We start from the raw sequence: 19,467 nt of genomic DNA on the forward strand, positions 1-19,467 counted from the left end.
CACCCAGCTTTTTCTTGAAAAAGTTTCTAAGGGAGAGAGTTAAAATTCTTTAAGTGACAGCTGCCATTTTCAGAAATCTTTGGGCCTAAAAATGGAGTACTAAGAGCCCTTAGATGTGGTTTCTGACTGTCTTACTGTCTCTCTCCTTCCTTGTTACTCTCTCACTCTCATTTCTCTCACTCATACCATTCTCATTTTCACCTCTGAGTCAGACATCTTGGCCTGCACCTTCCTTAGATGCAGGTCTCACACATTTCTTGTTCACTGCCATGTGCCCATCCCTGGCATGCTGTCAGGCATACAGAAGTACAGAAAAAATAGTTGTTAAATAAATTACATATTAGCTGAACAAGTCAGGGAGATTTCACATAAGGTAGAAAATCTCATTGTTTTACCTCTAAAAGTATCCCCAGTCATTTGTACTATACTCCGCTGTTTCTTTTTGCTAGGCATATTTTATGTGCTTAGCAAAATACATATATTATGTATTTCATATACTTATTTGGTCACTATCCTATGAGCTGTGAGAGCCTCGCGAATGAGGAAAATATCTTTCTCCTCTGCATCTTCCCACAAAGAGCCACTTCAAGGCTCCACCCACAGTGGTTGGTGATTCACCAAGTATGGCTGACTGACTCAGAACCAACATGATACTTGCAGCCCAATCTGGACCTTCCATGGGAGAAGGGACCACATCTCACTCATCCTGGCACTTAGTCCAGTGCCTGACACTCACTAAATATTGACTGAGGAAGAGAGAGAAGCAGTATGAGTGAATAATACTAAAAAAATCGGAATGTTTCAGCAAAGCCAAACATGAAGCAAAATAAACTAGTGTGCTTCTTCCATTCATTGTATCCTGCATTCATTCAACAAGTATCTATTGAATGCCTAGTTTGTGCCAACCATTGTGCTTGGCGCCAGTGACTTGCAGAGTAATTATATATGACTGAGAAAACAGGTCTGCATGGAATTTCCACTCTAGCGAGGAAGGTGGATGATACACAAATGTGTGCTAGCATTGTCCATGGGTAATGAGAAAGCACATCTCAGCTAGGCACGGTGGCTCACCCCTGTAATCCCAGCACTTTGGGAGGCTGAGGCAGGTGGATCACGAGGTCAGGAGATCGAGACCATCCTGGCCAACGTGGTGAAACCCCATCTATACTAAAATATTTAAAAATTAGCTGCACGTGGGGGCCTGCGCCTGTAGTCCCAGCTACTTGGGAGGCTGAGGCAAGGGAATCGCTTGAACCAGAAAGGTAGAGGTTGCAGTGAGATGAGATAGTGCCGCTGCACTCCAGCCTGACAACAGAATAAGACCCCGTCTCAAAAAAAAAAAAAAAAAGAGAGAGAAATTACTTCTCTTGTAGAAGTGTTAAGGAAGCACAAAGGAGGCGGGTGAGCAGGGAGAGATGAGGAAAGGAAGAAAGAGGAGACTGAAAAATCTTCAATAAAATTCGTCTGCCTCTGCAACAACGAACTTCTTATAAAGACAAATGTACTCAGTACATCAGTCACTCCTTAAACTTATGGTTTAGTGTGATGGCAAATTGTGATATAGCAAACAGACATATTTTACACATAGCAATATTGACATGCATCAGACAAAAAAACCCAACATTCCCATTTGATTGACTCATTTGACAGACTCAAATTCCTGTGCTCAAGTGTAGTCTGGGCTCCCTGACCTTGGCACTAACACAAGAGGTGTTTCAGTATGTTTCAGCAAGTTCTTAGAAGTGGTCAGATTTTGTTTAACTTAGTTTTCACAGAGATATCTGTTGCCTTGCACTTGGCATTCAGTGTAATATTTTGCACCAGGGATTCAAGCTCAGTGGGAAAGAGCAGCAGGGATAGAGGGTGAGGAGGAAAGGCATCTGGGAAATTTTCAAGGTAGAAATTTTCAAGGCACAGGAATTTAAACACTAAATAAACTACTTGAAAAAGGAACCCAGAAGTGAGTTACAACATTGTTTTAGAATAAATTCAAGCTCAAGTGCAACTACTTTAAACATCAAGATGAATAAAAGGAAAACCAAGGAGTTCCAGTATTTGGCCATACACAACCTTTTGATCTGGCTCTGACAAATCCATCTCTGTTCCACATTTTTACCTCCTGTAACCATACTGGCCTGCCCTATACCAGAAGTGAAGTCACGGACCCTGATCTCTAACATGGAACCTTTGTAGTTGCATTAGCAGGAAAGATGGGGGAAGACTCAAGCTTACATATGTGGAGAAAAAATGAGTGTTCCCCTGTATTGACCTGCATACAAAAGGAGTGCAGGGAAACAAGAAAATAAGTGTTCAAACAGAATATTTCTTATCACCAAGCATGTCCTTTTATCCAGGTTCTCAGAATTTTCTTTTTGTCCTAAGGAGTTACCACGTAGAAATACAGAGGCAGATAGCCAAGGGTCGCAAACAGAGTCCTACCACCTAGACGGACGCCCTGGATAGGTTGCTTAACTTCCTCATATTCAGTTTTTTCCATCTAAAGCATATTGAGTTGGAGAGTACGTAAAGTCGCTTGGCACCTATAGATGTCCAATAAATATGGATTACTTTTTCTCATTCCCTAACAGAAATACCAGGTAAGAACCAAGGTTATGTTTGCTTAAATGTTTTTGTAAAACAAGGAGGGTTAATGAGCAGTATAAGCAAAGATACGGGGAACACACCTGAAATACAGTATTGAGTAACCAAAGGTGAATACAGGACTCTCAGAGCAATAAAGGAAAGAAAAATGGCACTGTTCCTTTGGGAGATAAATTCTTTGTTTCATTCTCTTTTGCTCTGTGACCTTCCTGTTTCTATGACCCTTGCACATGCCCACTTGCTTCTGAATGCCCCAATGCCCCAGGCTCAGCGACACCTAATGAAGACGTTGGTTGATGTAGGCAGCTATATCCCAGCCACGCTGCTATCCTTCCACCCTAACTTCTCAGGCGAGTCCTCCCACTGGGACAACAGGATCTTGAAACTTCTTACAGCACATGCTTCTGCCCTTCCTTGGTTGGACGCCCCTGAAACAGGCAGGCCGATACCACTCGAATTTTGCTTGTTATTTCTTTTATGAAATCCAAGATTGAGATAAAGAGGGAAGGGTGCATGTCCACAAGACTGCTGTGGCCTTCTAAAGAATGATTCTATCTGAACGAATGTAATGACAAAACAGCTAACAAACTAAATGGCAATTCACACACTCACAAAGGTTCACTCAAAAGCCTTACATCCATAGTCTGTAGAATTTCTATTTGTCATAGAAAACAAACATAGAAGGCACTTTCTTTTAGTGGTTTATCAGTTAACTGAGCTTCCAAAATACTATGTTCATCAACACATTACATAGGGGACTATTGTATTTTCCTTATCAACATAATATAAATAAAATATCAATAATAAGTTATTTACATTGTAATATAAATATAAATATCCATCTAACAAACATTTATTTACTACCTTCTGTGGTTAAGCAATGAGTTAGATGAACAGAAATGCATACATGGAAGAAACTTGTATATTCCCTTGAACATGTATTTATTGATATAGTTTGGATACAGATTTCATGAATATACCGTGAAATATCCTGCCATATTTTTCAAGTGTATCGCATTTAGCGTTCATAATATTTTCATAAACATAACATTTTCACCCTTAGTGCATTCTTTCTTCAAATTATTTTTGGCCAATCTCACCAAACTGCCATCTCTAGCTTTAAAAAAAATGGAAGTCCCCATTTAGGATTATGTTACACTTGCTATGAAAATATTGATTTTAAAAAGAAGGACTGAGATCAGATACTGTTGGACTCAAATGCCAAATAGAAGAGAAGCATATTAATGCCAGGATGATGAGTATCCTCACATGAGGCCATCCTTTCTTATAGTTTCCAAGGTAAGTCATGTTTGCAGAGGTCTTTGGAGAGAAGAATGGGGAATAATAATAAAGAAGAGAAAGACAAGTAAGGTAGGGAAAATGTCTGTAGCTAAAATATACATTACATATTATTAATAAATTTTAAAAATTATTAAAACAGGTTCATTTCAAAGAAAAGTAACGTTTGTTAATGGGGTTCTGGGAGTATAATGACAATTATTATTTGCCCATAAGAAGTGGGCTTAAAGATGAGGATATGGCATCTCAGAATATGAGATGACATACTCTCAAAGTGGTGATTAAATCATGGACTACTGCTCAGTCTTAAAAAAAAAAAAATGAATTCATGTCTTTTGCAGCAACATGGATGGAACTGAAGGCCATTGTCCTAAGGGAAATAACCTTGAACTAGAAAGTCAAATACCGCATATTCTCATTTATAAGTTTGAGCTAAACAATGGGCACCCACAGACATACAGAGTGGAATCATAGACATTGGAGACTCCAAAAGATGGGAGAGTAGGAGGAGAGTGATGCTTGAAAAATTCCCCATTGGGTAAAATGTTCACTGTTTGGGTGATGGGTTCACTAAAAGCCCAGACTTTACCACTATGCAATAGATGCATGTAAGAAATTTGCACTTATACCCCCTAAATCTATAAAAACATTTTAAAAGGGTTGTGGTTAAAATATGTTGATATTTATGAGGAATATAAAATGGCAGCTAATGACTCAGTGAATAGACAAAGGCAGGAAAAAGTTAAAAATGCAGAAGGGAAGAAGACACACGGCATTGGCCATCAGCCCACATACTCTGGGGACATGAGTTCCATGGGGCTCCCACCACTATTAGCTACTGGTTTTTGAATACTTCTCAAATGCCAGGTGCATTGCACGATTTACACATATTCTCATTTAATTCTCAATGGCATAATGAGGCAGGTAATATTTTCCCCATTTTATCAATTTTCTAAATAAGGATGTGAGACATACAGAAGTGGCATGTCTAAGCTCACATACTCAGGAAATGTAAAGGCAGGGTCTAAGCCAGGACCCAAATTTGCCTTGTATTGCTTACCTCTGATCAGGTTCAATCCAAAATTCGAAGTGGGAAATCTAGTTGAAAGGAAACAAGGGTTGCTTCAGAATATTTTCTCCATCTACAATAGTGATTCTTATTATTTGTTGGGTCTCAGACTCCTATAATAATTTTATAAAAGTGGTAGACCCTCTCCTTAGAGAGAGGCATATATGTTCACAGTTGTGTGCATGTGTACTTTTTAAGGATTTCAAAACTCTTCAAAACTAAAGTTAAGAAACTGCGAACTAAAAGTTGTCACTAAAAAGGGACCTAGATCACAGATAGAACCTGACTGGGATGAGTGCACAGAAATGCCTCCTTGGCCAACCCAACCCAGTTGGTGCAAAACCTCTAGTGTAAGCAATTCTTTACAAGCATAGAATTGACCTTTAACAGGACTAGTCATGATAGACAGAGACCCCAAATGATAAAGGTATTCACAAAGAACACAGGTTACAACCCAATTCTAGAGGGACCCTTGAGTGAGCCAGATGCAGTGTGCAAGGGAGAAGGAAGAATTTTGCTAGAATGAATGTCAACTTTACAGTTGGGCTGTGCCCCTTGGTCATGACCTTGAGGCTCAAAGAATTGGCTCAGACAGTTCTGAACTGAGTAGCCATTTCACAGACAGCCCACAGCCCAGCAGGTTGCCGCTCTCTAACTCTGCCATCATGACACTGCCATCTGTAGCCACTGAGCTGAGATTTCTCAAGACCAAATTTATCACGCCCGAGAGTCCATTCTTACATAAGAATCACCTGTCGCTGATGCATAAATTTCAGCACCTAGCAGAGCCAAGGGTAATCAGGATTTAAAAGGAAGGGGCCTGAATAAATTCAAGCAGATTTCCTCTCTGTGGGACTGAGTTTTGAAAAACCTTTGTGCCCTCATCTGCCCCTCAAAGGAGACTGTCATTTTTCTATTTTCTGTCTGCATCACTATTGTCGAGGGAATGATGCGCTCAGAGCCACAGGCAATCTGTCTTCTTGGAGGTTCTGTTCCAGCTCTGACCTCGGTTTGTTGCAACTTATGTCTCTTCCCACAAGTTTCAGCTTGCTCTCATCACCAGCTAAATTAACCATAAAGCAAAACCTTGATTCACACTATTGAAGCCTCAGAGAAATTGGTAGAAGCCCGGAGTGATGCATCACTATATCAAAGAAAGCACTTTGGGTCAACGAGAAGATTCCCTTGTCTTGAAACCTTGGAATGAATGTACAGGTGTTCTAGATGAGAGCGAAGAAAATGCCATTTGAAAGCACTGGAAGGAAGGAGAGTTGTCTAAGAAGTGGTGGGATTGGGACAACACTGGATGGTGGGAAGGATCTAGGAAGGAGGGTATTTCCTAAACTAAAAAAGGGCCAAGGCCAAGAAAATCACCTGCAGCTCTATTCAGTGAAATGTGGGGAAATTAAATTAGGATTAACAAATATCTGAGAAGGTCTGCATCTGTGACCTTGGGCAAATAGTTTCCTTCTCTGGGTTTCCATTTGTAAAATGTAGGAACAGAATGGAGGCTTCTTCCAGCACTGGCATGCCAGGATGGAAGGTAGAAGAAAAGGCCTTTGAAGCCAATATAATTACTCCTCTGTCCAGAGAAATATAAACAACAATAACTCCAACAGCCTTCAGCTCTGCTTTTGAATGAGTTCTTTGCTTCTGCCTGAGAGGTAAAGCAGTTCATTCCTTGGGGAACAGTTGAATGTGGAATGCTAGGCCATGCCCTTCTCACTTTGGTTTCATTATGTTATTTCGAATGATTATTAATACAAAGAACATTCAATGTAAGTTAACAAGGCTTTACTGAGTACCATGTATCCAGGCCTGCAGTTGGTCCTCTAGGGTAGATGAAGAAAGAGTGTGTGACATGTTCAGGGTCTTTAGTTCCCTTAATCTCCCTTAATGCAGGTTTGCATGTCCCACTTCAAAAGCCAAGCACAAAATGAGCAAAAATGAGGCTAATTGTTTAAATACATCTTACTTCTCTGTATTTACATAAGCAACTGAGTTTAATGAAATTTGCTAATTTTGATGCTCTTACTAATACATACTGCATATGTGTTTTGTATCTTTGCTGTGTATATCTATGAGAAACCTCACTTTGGCATTTATAGGGTGTGCATTGGCTTGATTCTAGTCAGATGCCTCTGGGTGAAACACAAATAAAAGTCAATCAAACAAACTTTTGACTTTTCAAGCAAACACCTGCTTATACATTTTGAAGTTCCACTCAAGTACAATCTCTATATGACATGAAAGCAAACTAAATGAATCATTTTGTGGAAACTACTCTAATTCCTGAGTATGCACATTGGTTAATATTTTTGCATATCTCTGGAACTCCAATGCTGCTTCACACTAATTACTGGCAATGTACTATTATTCTTTGATGGGTACTTATTTTTTGATACCAAGTAGATGATCAATTATGATGCCTTCCTCAGACTTTTTTGTTTTCCTTTGAGGTTTTCTAAAACCAATCAATCAATTTGTTGTAAATGGCAATCACATCCAAAATATGCCTTGGGTACAAAACAGAACTTTTCAAGAAGTAAAGATGATCCATATGAGCTTTTTCCAATGCAAATTATCTTCATGACAACCTGAAAGTACTTGTCTTAATGTTCTGTATAAATACTCTTGTGTACTTTCAATTACATGTATGTAAACACATAAGGATGATCTAAAACATGGTTCCAGTTACATATTTCTAAGCACCAAGAATGATGCACCAAGAATTAAGGTGCATTATTCTTACTTAAGAACAAAGGTACTATAATGTACTGTATTGCTATGTTTTTCTTCCAATACCCCAAAGCACTATTTTTGGAACTTGGGTGTTCAGAATTGAGTTGATTATTATATTCTTCATTTCATGAAATGTCAAAGCACTTTTATTCTGTTGCTCGTATGGTGACCACAGTAAGAGAAGAGAGGTAGGTATTTAGGGTGACCAACCATCCTAGTTTTCCCAACACTGAGAGGCTTTTGGGACATAGCACTTGCCATGGGAATGGCCAAGGGACAAGTTGGTCATCCTGCAGGTATTATCATTCCCATTTATAATAGGAAAAACAAAGGTACAGAGAAGTAAAATGCTTTGCCCAGTTTACCCAGAAAGTGAGAAGCAGATGTGGGACTGAGTCCTATGCATTCTAACGACAGTCAGTTCACAACTACACAGATCGGTACTACTTCTTCTGCACCTTACTTTCTCCTTGAACTTTAAGAAAACCCATGTTGTCTTTTGCCTTTTTGTGTGCTACCCTTCCGAAAGTGCTAGGTTGAATACCACGGGCGGTACTGAATGGGGTCCTTTGTCTATGTTGCAAATTACTCAGGAGGAACAACATTGCCACTTTGTGTTTTAGAGAGAGGAATGAGACGTTATCATTATCACAGCACTCTAAAGCAGAGAAAGCACTAGTACAAGTTCTGTCTATCCACCAACTATCTGTTAAGACCACTAAGATATCTGGTCTTGACTGGGCCAGATGTATAATTTCATGAAACAGATCAATCTAAATGAACCTCAGGAAAAATGGCCAGGTAACCACCTTTTGAACCACTATATGCTAACAGCCAGCATTTACTGAAGGCTTACTGTGTGCTGGGTGGTGTGCTTTACAGCTTTATAGGGATTAATTCAATTAAGCCTCACAACAATAATTTCATGAATTTGCAATTATTGTTCCCATTTCATATATAAGAAAAATGAGGCTGAGAGAGGTTAATTCACCAAAGTCCAAACAGCTGATACAGGTTGGAATTTGGATTTAACCTCAAGCAATCCGACTCCAAAACAAGTGCTTTTAGCCACCCAGTACCTCACTTTTAATAAAAACAGCCAAACAATGTTTAATCTGTCCAAACAGTGTTCTGACTTCCAATCACTGAGGCAGCTTATTAGGGTAGATCTAAAACTAGCTAGACTGCAAATTGCTGTGAAGCAAAGCGGGTATGTCTGTCTACCTGTTTAGGTCAAAAGGTATGAGGCTTTCTGGTCATAGGTATTAAAGGATCTGAAGGGAGAGATTTTAATCTGTTGATTAATTTAGGAGATTAATTGCCCTGCCAAGCTGCTGTTATGTCTTTGCTACATCTATTTCCTTCTCTGAAAAATGTAAATAATACATCCTGTGCTTCTATAAGAAATGACAGGGTGAAACAAGTGTCATTTTAAAAAGCACTAAGCAAACTGTAAAGTGCTTTAAAACAATTATTTCATGTGTTAACAAAATAGCAATTTCTTCAAATGCCCTTGCAAAGCAAATGAGACACAGCTGCTATGATGCTCTGCAAAGAGATGGAAATCCAGCTCTTTAAAATGTCCAAGGGGAAAACGCGCACTGTAAAATTACTCCAAAGATGAATTTTACAAGAAGGATGGAAGTGTCATCAAGTTTTTCCGTGGTTAATTCTAAAAGAGTGCCAGCATCGAAAAGATCAAAAAAGGCAGTTCTTCAACAGAAACCTGGGAAAATAGTCTTCAATGACATCGCATAATAGAAACAGGAATTAAACTCACCTGAGGAGCAGAAGAAGTGAGGAAGCCAAGTTTATGAGTTCGTCTCAATTTTGTCCCAAGACAAGTCTGCTGGGAATAAAAAATATTATGAGAACTTAAAAAAGGAAAAAGGAAAAGAAAAAAAAGGAACGTCAAGAAGGATGAGCTGTCGTGGAATGCTATGAAGTTTGAGAGTGACTCAGCACTAGCTAAGGGGCAGCAACAATTAAATGAGTTTGTTGAAAGAACGCTAATAAAACTCAGCATTCCCTGTAATCTCAGAACAAGGTTGCACCACTAAAGAAAATGTTAAACCATGCATTAGGGGGGCTGTGGTTTGATGAAGCTGGTTGGGGGTGGGGGAACTCAGGGCTGAGTCACAGGCTCCTTGGAGGGAGCACCATTGGGTCTCTGCCCTCTTGCCTGTTTCTCTCCCTCTCTCTGGGGAGAGTTCCTCTACAATTAGCCAAATGAAACAAGTGAGCTGGCCACTGAACGATGAGAAATTGTGATTCACTTGTAGCATAAATTAAAAAAATACACACACTGTATAAATAACTCCTGAGATGGAGAGGGGGAAAGAACTTCTGCCACATCTTCTGGGCCCACGAGAATCATGAGTGCAGGTGCCTGTTTCTAGATGGAAGAGCACCTAGGTCATCCAAAATGGATGCTGAGCAGATTTTCCACATTCTCTGGGAAAAAGATCACAATTCCTCCTAGTAACTAATTTATATCTTTAGTTACTCTTTCTAGCCATTAAGCCCCATGCTAAAACTACCTTAAATTTCTCCTGTTCTAAACTGGCCTTGGTGGTTGTGGATGAGCAAATTGTTTTCACACTATTGAAAAATATAAAACCTTCATATATTTGCACGGAGTTATTCTTACACTAAACTCAGAATGGAAACCCAGGCAGTTCTCCTCTCCCTTCCAGAATGAGAATTCTCCACCTCTCTATCCAAGTTACAGAAAGAAAGAAATATTTTGAAGCTCTGGCATAATTTTTTCCTATTTTCATGGGGTCAGCTATAGACTCAGTGAAGAGTTTACATGTTCACAACTTTAAAAAAAAAAGAACACTCAAAGGGTTAAAAACTGGAGGTTTGACATTTCCATAATAAGTGTTCTAAATGCTTATATTGATATATATTTGTTCTAGAATAAACTAGGGTACAAAATTTAATAGTTGTAAGTTGTTCTGCCAGCCAAACTGTTCTCCTTCATTTATAAATGAAGTTGCTCAGCGTTCAACAACTGATTGCCATAAATGAATGGGGTCCTTCCAAGTCTCCAAAGAGCTGCTACAACTTGGTTTTCCCCTTGGGAGAAAAAAAAAGTTATTGTTCTAATTGATTTTTTCTGTTCTGAATAGAAAAAAATAAATTAGATCCTTCCTTCCTTCCTTCTGTCCTTCCTTCCTTCTGCCTTCCCTTCCTCCCTCCCTTCCTCCCTCCCTCCCTTCCTTCCTTCCTTCTTTTCTTTCTTTCTTTTTCTTTCTTTCCTTCTTTCTTTCTTTCCCTCCTTCCCTCCCTCCCTCCCTCCCTCCCTCCGTCCCTCCTTTCTTTCTTTCTTTCTTTCTTTCTTTCTTTCTTTCTTTCTTTCTTTCTTTCTTTCTTTCTTTCTTTCTCTTTCTCTTTCCTTTTTCTCTTTCTTTTCTTTCTCTTTTCCTATTTCTGCATTCCTACAGGAAGAGAGAAGGAATATTGTGCTTTTCATCAACCACAGCAAGAGTCGTTTCAGTTTGAAACAGCTTGTTTTTAAGGAAACTATACTATGGTCTTCTGGAATGGGAAGACCTTTTTCTTCCATGGGACAAAAGGTGAAATTTTCCTTTTGTCTTCACCCTTTACCAGTACAAAAGAGTGAACCATCTCTACATACATGTTCAGAGGCAAATCCCATGACTAATTGCAGAGTAAGCAAACTCCTTGATTCTGATCAAACCAGCAACATGCATTTGAATTTAGGGTGGATTTAGATGAGCAAGTCAGTAACTTAGTATAGTGAAAAGAAGACTGAGGACTTAGGAATCAAATCCCATAGTGACCTTGGTGAGGATTTTGCTCTTTTATGGACAGCTTAGTAGATAAGGTCAGTCTTTCAATTTACTTAACAAATTGCAGAGAGCTCTCCCATTGTATCATTTAATCATTTCCCCCCAACTCAATTTCCTCATTCATGCAATTGGGTTAATACAACTTACTGTGCAGGGCTATCATAAGGACTAAATACGATGTGTATCTAACATACTTACTACAGTACCTGGCACATAAAAGCTGGACAAATTGTTTCTTTCAATTCATTCTTTAAATTCGTGCTTGATAAACTGATGCTGGCTATAGTAATCTGTCACCCCTCACCCCGCCCACAACACACACATGCAAACCACACACACACAGCAGCTAACTAAGAACAGTCCCCTAATTTTGTCAATTTTATGGAATTTTTCTTAAGGAACCCCATCACCATCTTATACCTACTACAGTAATATATTAGTCACTTACCATGGGCCATGCATTACACTAAGTTACTTTACATGGACAATATCGCTTCATTTCCCCTACAACCCTGTGAGCTCAATACTATGGTTATTCCCCTTTTGCTTCAAATTCACTTGATCACTAATATGAAAGAATCTTAAAAAGTATTTTTAAAACATCTATCTTATATGTTTTATTATTACAATGGACTGAACATATGTGCCCCTCCAATATTTATATGTTGAAATCCTAACCCCCAATGTGATGGTATTAGGAGGTGGGGCTTTTGGGAAAAAAATTAGATCACGAGGGTGGAGCCCTCATGAATGGCATTAGTGTCCTCATAAAAGAGACCCCAGGGAGCTCTCTTTCTACCACATGAGGATACATCAAAAAGTTGGCAGTGTAGAACTCAGGAGAGGAACCTGCACAAACATGCCTGTACTCTGGACCTACATGCTGAACCTATAGACTCCAGAAATGTCAGAAATAAGTTCCTGTTGTTGATAAATCACCCAGTTTATAGTACTTCATTATAGCAGCCCAAACTAAGATCATTACAATTGCAAAACATTTACGCAATACCTTACTGAGTTGTGTTTTGTCAATTTTGTTCAAGCAAAGCACTAAAATATAGTTTCTAACCTCCAAAAAGTGACTTTTTTTTTATACCACAGAAGAAACAGAATTTAGATTAAAGGGTTCACTATGTCTTTTTAAAAAATCATATAGGTGCTTCCTATCTCTGATTTAAGTTTGTGTACTTATTATAAATAAGAATAGTGGAAGCTCCTGTTTATATCTGTTTAAGAATTGCAGCCAATATCTACAGAGTACCAAATTGACAACACTGACCAGATGATGGGGGCCAGTCATCTTGTTGAAATGAAGAGCAAGAGGTGGCTAAAGATTTTTCATAGAAACTACTCCACCCATATATAACATCTTAAAAGTTACATTTATGCACATTGAATTGGCAAATAGAAAATTCATATAAAATATCCCTATTTTGAATAACTCTGAAGGTTAATGAAGCAATGAAGAATGCCTGTGCTTAATACAGAGACATTCACCAGGAAAAGAAGTGTCCCTACTTGAAAAGACATTAGATCCCTATTCTAAAATCTCAAGTGTTTCATGCAGAAAAACTCCTAAAATAGAACATTCACGGCATACTTTTTGTATTATGTGTGACTGTGTTTTATTTTTTGAATAAATATTTATAGATGCATATACCTGGGCTTCATTTTCTTTTGAACAATTTTTGAGATTTTATGACATAATGTTTCCTACTTCATGGAGAAACTAAGTGATAAAATGGAATTTTACAGAGGCCCTCACTGCTATATCTACTCCCTCCCCAAGCAGCATTACTACCCTAAATATGCCTGTTACTATGGATGACAATAATTTATATTATCTTTGAAGCCAAATCTTCCACTTGGACATTAGATACCACTATTTGCCGACTCAACAAAATTGCTTAAGGAATTCTTGCTGTCTTTCCTAAAACATGAAACTCTCTCTCTCTACTGGACCATTTCTATCAGCACATAACCATATTGTAGTGTCTCTTAATCAAAAACAGCAGCAATAACAAACCCCTTAGGTTGACCTCACTTTCCTCAGGTGTTTTCATCCAATTTCTTTGCTTCCCTTTGCAGGAACCTCAAGAGTTGGATTTCCTCAGTGTTTCCAATTCCTCTCCTATCATTCCCCATTAAGCTACTCAAAACAGGCTTTAACTATCACAATGCTACCAAATTATGTTCTTGTTCAGGTCACCAGTGATGCTCAGTTGCAAAATTCAATGAGTGACTTTCAGTATTTATCATACCGGATCTATCAGCAGCACTTGGCACGACTTTTGACTCTCCTCTACTTGATGCACTTCATTCTCTTGGTTTTTAGGACACCACAACCTCCTAGTTTTTCTTCTACCTTGATAGTCACACCTCAGTCTCCCCTTGTAATTCTGAGGACCCCTGGAGCTGAGTCCCATTCTTCTCTACTTTATTTATACACATTCACTTGATAATATCACTCAGCCTCACAGTTTGCAATCCCAGCATGTTTGTGACTCCCAGGTCTCCATCTTTAGCCGGTGTAATGTTAACATTCTGATTAGCTCCAAATATGCATGATCAACAACCAACTTGACATCTATAATTAGGTGTCTCATAGTCATTTCAATATCAGTGTGTCCAAAACCTAAAACCCAATATTCTTCACAAACTGGCTCTTCCTATAGCCATCTCAATCAATAGTATCTCAATCCATAGCAATTTTATATTTCTAGTTGCTCAAGCCAAAACTTTGCTTTCTTTTCAACTCACACTCCATATCCAATCTATCACAAAATCCTGTTGAAGTTTGATTTCAAAATATATCCATACGAAGACTACTTCTCATAACCTCTATTGACCAACCCACGGCCTGAGCCACAGGAAGCACTATCTTTTTCTTGGGTTGCTGGCACAGCCTCCTAATTAGTCTGTTGGCTTCTATCCTTGCCCTGCTCATCTAGTCTCTACATAATATCCTGAAAGACCCTAGTTAAAAAGTCAACTCTTCCTCAGCACATTGAAGTAACACCCATTTCACTCAGATTAAAGCCAAAGTCTTCTATCAGTAACCTACAAAGTCTTACGGGGCCCCACCCTTGCCTCTCTGTTATCTCTCTGACCTATAATAATCATCCATGTTGGCTTCCTTGCTGTTCATTAAATGTGCCAGGCAGTCTCCTTCCATTGGGCCTTTGCACGTGCTGTTCTCTCTGCCTGTGATACTCTTCCCTGGATATATACTTATAGTCTCAGCTGCCTCAGATCTTTGCTCAATTGACACTCCTATTTAAAATTGCAACTGTGCACATGGTCCTCCTCTGCCAGTGCACTACCCCAGTCTTAAACCTAATTACTCTCCTTTATTTTCATCTTTTCCATAGCATTTACTATGAAGAATATAATATACTGTCTTATGTACTATTTACTGTCTGTCTTCCTATGCTAGAATGTAGATTCTGCAAGGGTAGGGATTGGTTTCTGTCTTGGTCATGTCTTTTTTTAAGTCCCTAGAATAGTGCTTAGCATAGGAAGTCACGCAGTGGGTGTTGAACTGAATTGAATAAAATAGGCTTCCAGGAAAAGAACCAGAATTGATAACATTGTACCTATGTGAAATAAGAACTTGACTTAAAAGAACTTGATAGAGAATTACTGTCTAGTGTCTGATTAAATCACAAAGCAAGAGGGTAGAATACATGAATACATGGCCTGTTTGTTGGAAAAGAGATGACAACCTGGAATGACCACCTGAAAAAAAATGGAAACATATCTCCTCTCCCTTTCTTTTAAAGAATCTGGCAATATATTTTCAGATGACTCCAGAAGGAGCTTGGAACAGACCACAATAATGTGTCCTACAAAGTCATGAAGGAGCTGAGCTGAGAGCTTAACTAACTAAAAAAAAAAAAAAAAAAAAATCTGTTTCTCTACATCTAGGATTCATTGTAGTTCTATACAGACACTATGACCCATAGATGTCTGCCTGTGGCTTGTGCTATTGATGGCTTATCTAAGTCTTAATTCATTAAATTAGTCTCAGAAAAGAGCAGCAGTCCCATGGAATGTTTATTTTCACCAGCCTCGGCAATCTTAAGAAAAATCAAGTAGCACAGTGTTCTCAATGTGTAGTCCCCATTCTGTGGCATTAGCACCACCTAGAAACTTATGATAATTGCAAATTCTTGGGATCCACCCCACCCCCAAATTAGAATTTACAAAATCAGAAATTTTAAGAGTAGTACCCAGCCATCTGTGATTTAAGTCCTCCAGATGACTCTGATGCCCATTCAGGTTTGAGAGCCATTGAGGAAGCAGAATTGTTCATTTACAAGTTTATAATGACTTTCTTAGCAAGGCAATCTTAGAATACAGACTTCTTCCATTGATTAATGCAATACATTTGCTCTGGTATCCAGCACCCAACAATGACTCAACGGACTTCTCTTTTGCACTAACCTTTGCGAAATACTCTTTCTGGGCATTCTGCCTCAGATTAATGAGAAAGTGGTAGACTGCTCACATATTCCAGAAGCCTGACTTAACTGATTTCATAATGCTCTGAGCTGCTTAGCTCCAGGTTCTTCCAGTTAAGATTTATGAATCCAGACTAACACCATTTCTCAACATATCTTCAAGTTGATGATTTCCTTTCAATAGTAAAGTTGACCATAATGGAAAGGTATTAAACAACAACAACAAAAAACCAGATATCAAGGGTTGTGTGAATTTGTCAAAAATGACTTACTAATTAAAAATATTAATCCACAAGTAGGTCACCAAGAGCCCCTTTGCTTTGATTATTCATGTAAAACCCATTAGTCCGTAAATTATTCACTTAAAAACTAGAACTCCATCTAGTCTGTGAAGTCTAAAACAAATATTCCTTAAGGTCAAATTTCCTAGGACTCTCACATACCCACTAAAGGTAGACAGAGATCCCATTTAACCGATGACAAAACAGAAGCTCAGAGTCTTAGCTAAGGCCACATCATTATGGACAAAGTCGCAACTAAGGCTCAGATTTCTTGAATTTTCTTATAGATGTCAATCCAATGTAATTAATATGTATTAAGTACCTGCTCTATGCCAGACCCTGGATTAGGGGATGGGGCTATATAAGTTTCTTTTCTTTTATTTTCTTTTTTCTTTTTCTTTTTCTTTTCTTTTTTTTTTTTTTTTTTTGAGACAGAGTCTCGCTCTGTCACCCAGGCTGGAGTGCAGTGGCGCAATCTCAGGTCACTGCAACTCTGCCTCCCAGGTTCAAGTGATTCTCCTGCCTCAGCCTCCTAAGTAGCTGGGACTACAGGCATGCGTCACCACGCTGGGCTAACTTTTTTTTTTTTTTAGTAGAGACAGGGTTTCACCATGTTGGTCGGGCTGGTCTTGAACTCCTGACCTCAAGCAATCTACCTGCCTTGGCCACCCAAAGTGCTGGGATTACAGGCGTGAGCCACAATAAATTTCTGACATAGTCCCTGCCTTTAAGGAGTTCAATGCAAGAGACTCTGTCTCCCTGATTATTTAACATCTTCCTTTGGCTGACTTCGAACTCCAGTGAAGTAATAAAAGGAATAATAATGATTGTTGATTTTTACATTGAAGAAATCTTGTGACAGAAAGATTTTCACCAGGAGGAGAATCAAGTTCCTCACACTGACCACACACTATTATTTTTTTAACTTACAATATTTTATTTATGAGTTATACCTCAACAAAGCTGGGGGAAAAAAAGAAAGTATGAAAATGTTTCCCAAAATGGATGTATTATTTTATATTTCTTCAGTAATATAGAAGAGTTCTAGCTGCTCTACATCCCTGTCAATACTTGGTAATGCAAGTCTTTTTAATTTTACCCATATGGATTTTTTTTTAGTGAAGTGTCTACACAAATATTTTACCCATTTAAACTTTTTTTTCCTTTTTTTGAGTTATGAGGTTTTTTTTTTATACTTTAAGTTCTAGGGTACATGTGCACAACATGCAGGTTTGTTACATATGTATACATGTGCCATGTTGATGTGCTGCACCCATTAACTCGTCATTTACATTAGGTATATCTCCTAATGCTATCCCTCCCCCCTCCCCACAATAGGACCCGGTGTGTGACGTTCCCCTTCCTGTGTCCAAGTGATCTCATTGTTCAATTCCCACCTATGAGGACCACACACTATTTAATCAAGGCACCAAGATGTCCTACATCTTGGTGATGAAGAGATTAAAAGTGCCCTATTGTGGGACATTAATATTTCATACCAGAACACAATGTAGAGATACCATGTGAAAAAATGATGAGCTTGTAGGAAAGGCAGTGAGAATTGGAGCTCAAGGTCAGAGAAGAATAAAAGCTTAGTATGAACAAGTTACATTTTATAATTTAAAAATAACATGATGTTCAGATATATTCCTAAAACAAAGGCATATTAGAACTGGTCTGCACTTTTGTTATTCTCTTCATTATATGAGTACAAGGTTGGGTTTGAGAGATCTACATTTTTCAAAGCACTAGCGCCACCACTTTTGCAAATGTTCAGGTTAAGGCAATAAACTTGTGTGGCTGGGAACTGAAGACTAAGTTCTGGTCTCCAATCTAACACTTACTGACTTTATAACCAAAGGTAAGATTATTTTGGGTGGTGGAAAAGGTGAAAATAAGACAACTGCAGACAAGATTTTTTAAGGAAATTGAAGTTTTCCATAAAGCATTAAAAGTTATAGAAATACAAGGTCATATTTATTCAGTCACCATTTTAACACCTGTAATACACTCTGAGTGGCACCAAGTCCTGGGGATACCCAAGTGTATATATTGTCATCACTTGGCATCCATGGAAAATTGGTTCCAGGATCCCCTGCCAATACCAAAATCTGCAGATGTTCAAGTCCTTTATATAAAATTTTCATGTATTTTCATGTAACCTATGCACATCCTCCTGTATGCCTTAAATCATCTCTAGATTACATATGATATCTAATACAATGTAAATACTATGTGAATAATTGTTATATTTTATTGTTTAGGGAATTACCAGAAAATAATCTGTAGGTGTGCAGTACAGACACAACAATCCTTTCTTTTCCCAAATGTTTTGATCCAGAGTTAGTTGAATCCCCAGATGTGAAACCCATGGATATGAAGGACCAATGGTAACAAAGCATTGGTGTTTTTAATTTATTACTAGAATAGCTGGGAAACATCCTTAGAACATCAGCCCAAAGTGACTTGAAGTGTAAAAAAATTGGATATAAGAGAGCTTTTCAAGAGAGTTAAGTTTCTAATCAAGGTTTTTCTAATCAAGGATTAGAAAAAAAAAAAAAAAAACTAGTGAAGGTAGGCTTTTACAACTTAAAAAAAATTACAGTATCATTTTAAGAAGAGCTTAGGTCAGCCAGTATGAAAGCAAAGAAAAAGAAAAGTTAGCCTCAAGTCATAGAAAAAAAAAAAAAGATTTGGAAAGAGATTAGGGAGACTGATTTTTCTGGAACACTAGAGCTAGTTATTGGGGGAAAANAATCAAGGTTTTTCTAATCAAGGATTAGAAAAAAAAAAAAAAAAACTAGGGAAGGGAGGCTTTTACAACTTAAAAAAAATTACAGTATCATTTTAAGAAGAGCTTAGGTCAGCCAGTATGAAAGCAAAGAAAAGAAAAGTTAGCCTCAAGTCATAGAAAAAAAAAAAAAGATTTGGAAAGAGATTAGGGAGACTGATTTTCTGGAACACTAGAGCTAGTTATTGGGGGAAAAAAAACCCTGTCGAATTGCTCTGCTGAAAACATTTGGAAAGTAATTAGCTAATTCTCTTTCTCAATGTGTTTAAAGATATGACTAAAAGTGGGTGCTAGAATACTCCTTTTCTTGAAGCTCCACTTCTAGAACTCTGAATGGCAATGAGGTAGATTAAAAGTCTGTTCTCTTCTCCCTCCCTTATTTGGCTGGCATGTCTAATTCCAG

The 19,467-nt window shown here is 38.3% G+C and overlaps 1 long non-coding RNA gene across 1 annotated transcript in view; it reads right to left on the minus strand.

The window, feature by feature from the left end:
• Positions 1-4,960: 4,960 nt before the first annotated feature.
• Positions 4,961-19,467, minus strand: part of LOC108523220 (uncharacterized) — a 195,412-nt gene continuing 180,905 nt past the window's right edge. The window contains exons 4-5 of the long non-coding RNA XR_001883760.1: positions 9,492-9,557; positions 4,961-4,998 (exon numbers count right to left, since the gene is read on the minus strand). This is a non-coding gene — a long non-coding RNA (uncharacterized LOC108523220). The remainder of the gene's footprint in view (positions 4,999-9,491; positions 9,558-19,467) is intronic.

This window comes from Rhinopithecus bieti, unplaced genomic scaffold, assembly GCF_001698545.2.
Source record: "Rhinopithecus bieti isolate Rb0 unplaced genomic scaffold, ASM169854v2 scaffold_70802, whole genome shotgun sequence".
Taxonomy (NCBI): Eukaryota; Metazoa; Chordata; class Mammalia; order Primates; family Cercopithecidae; genus Rhinopithecus; species Rhinopithecus bieti.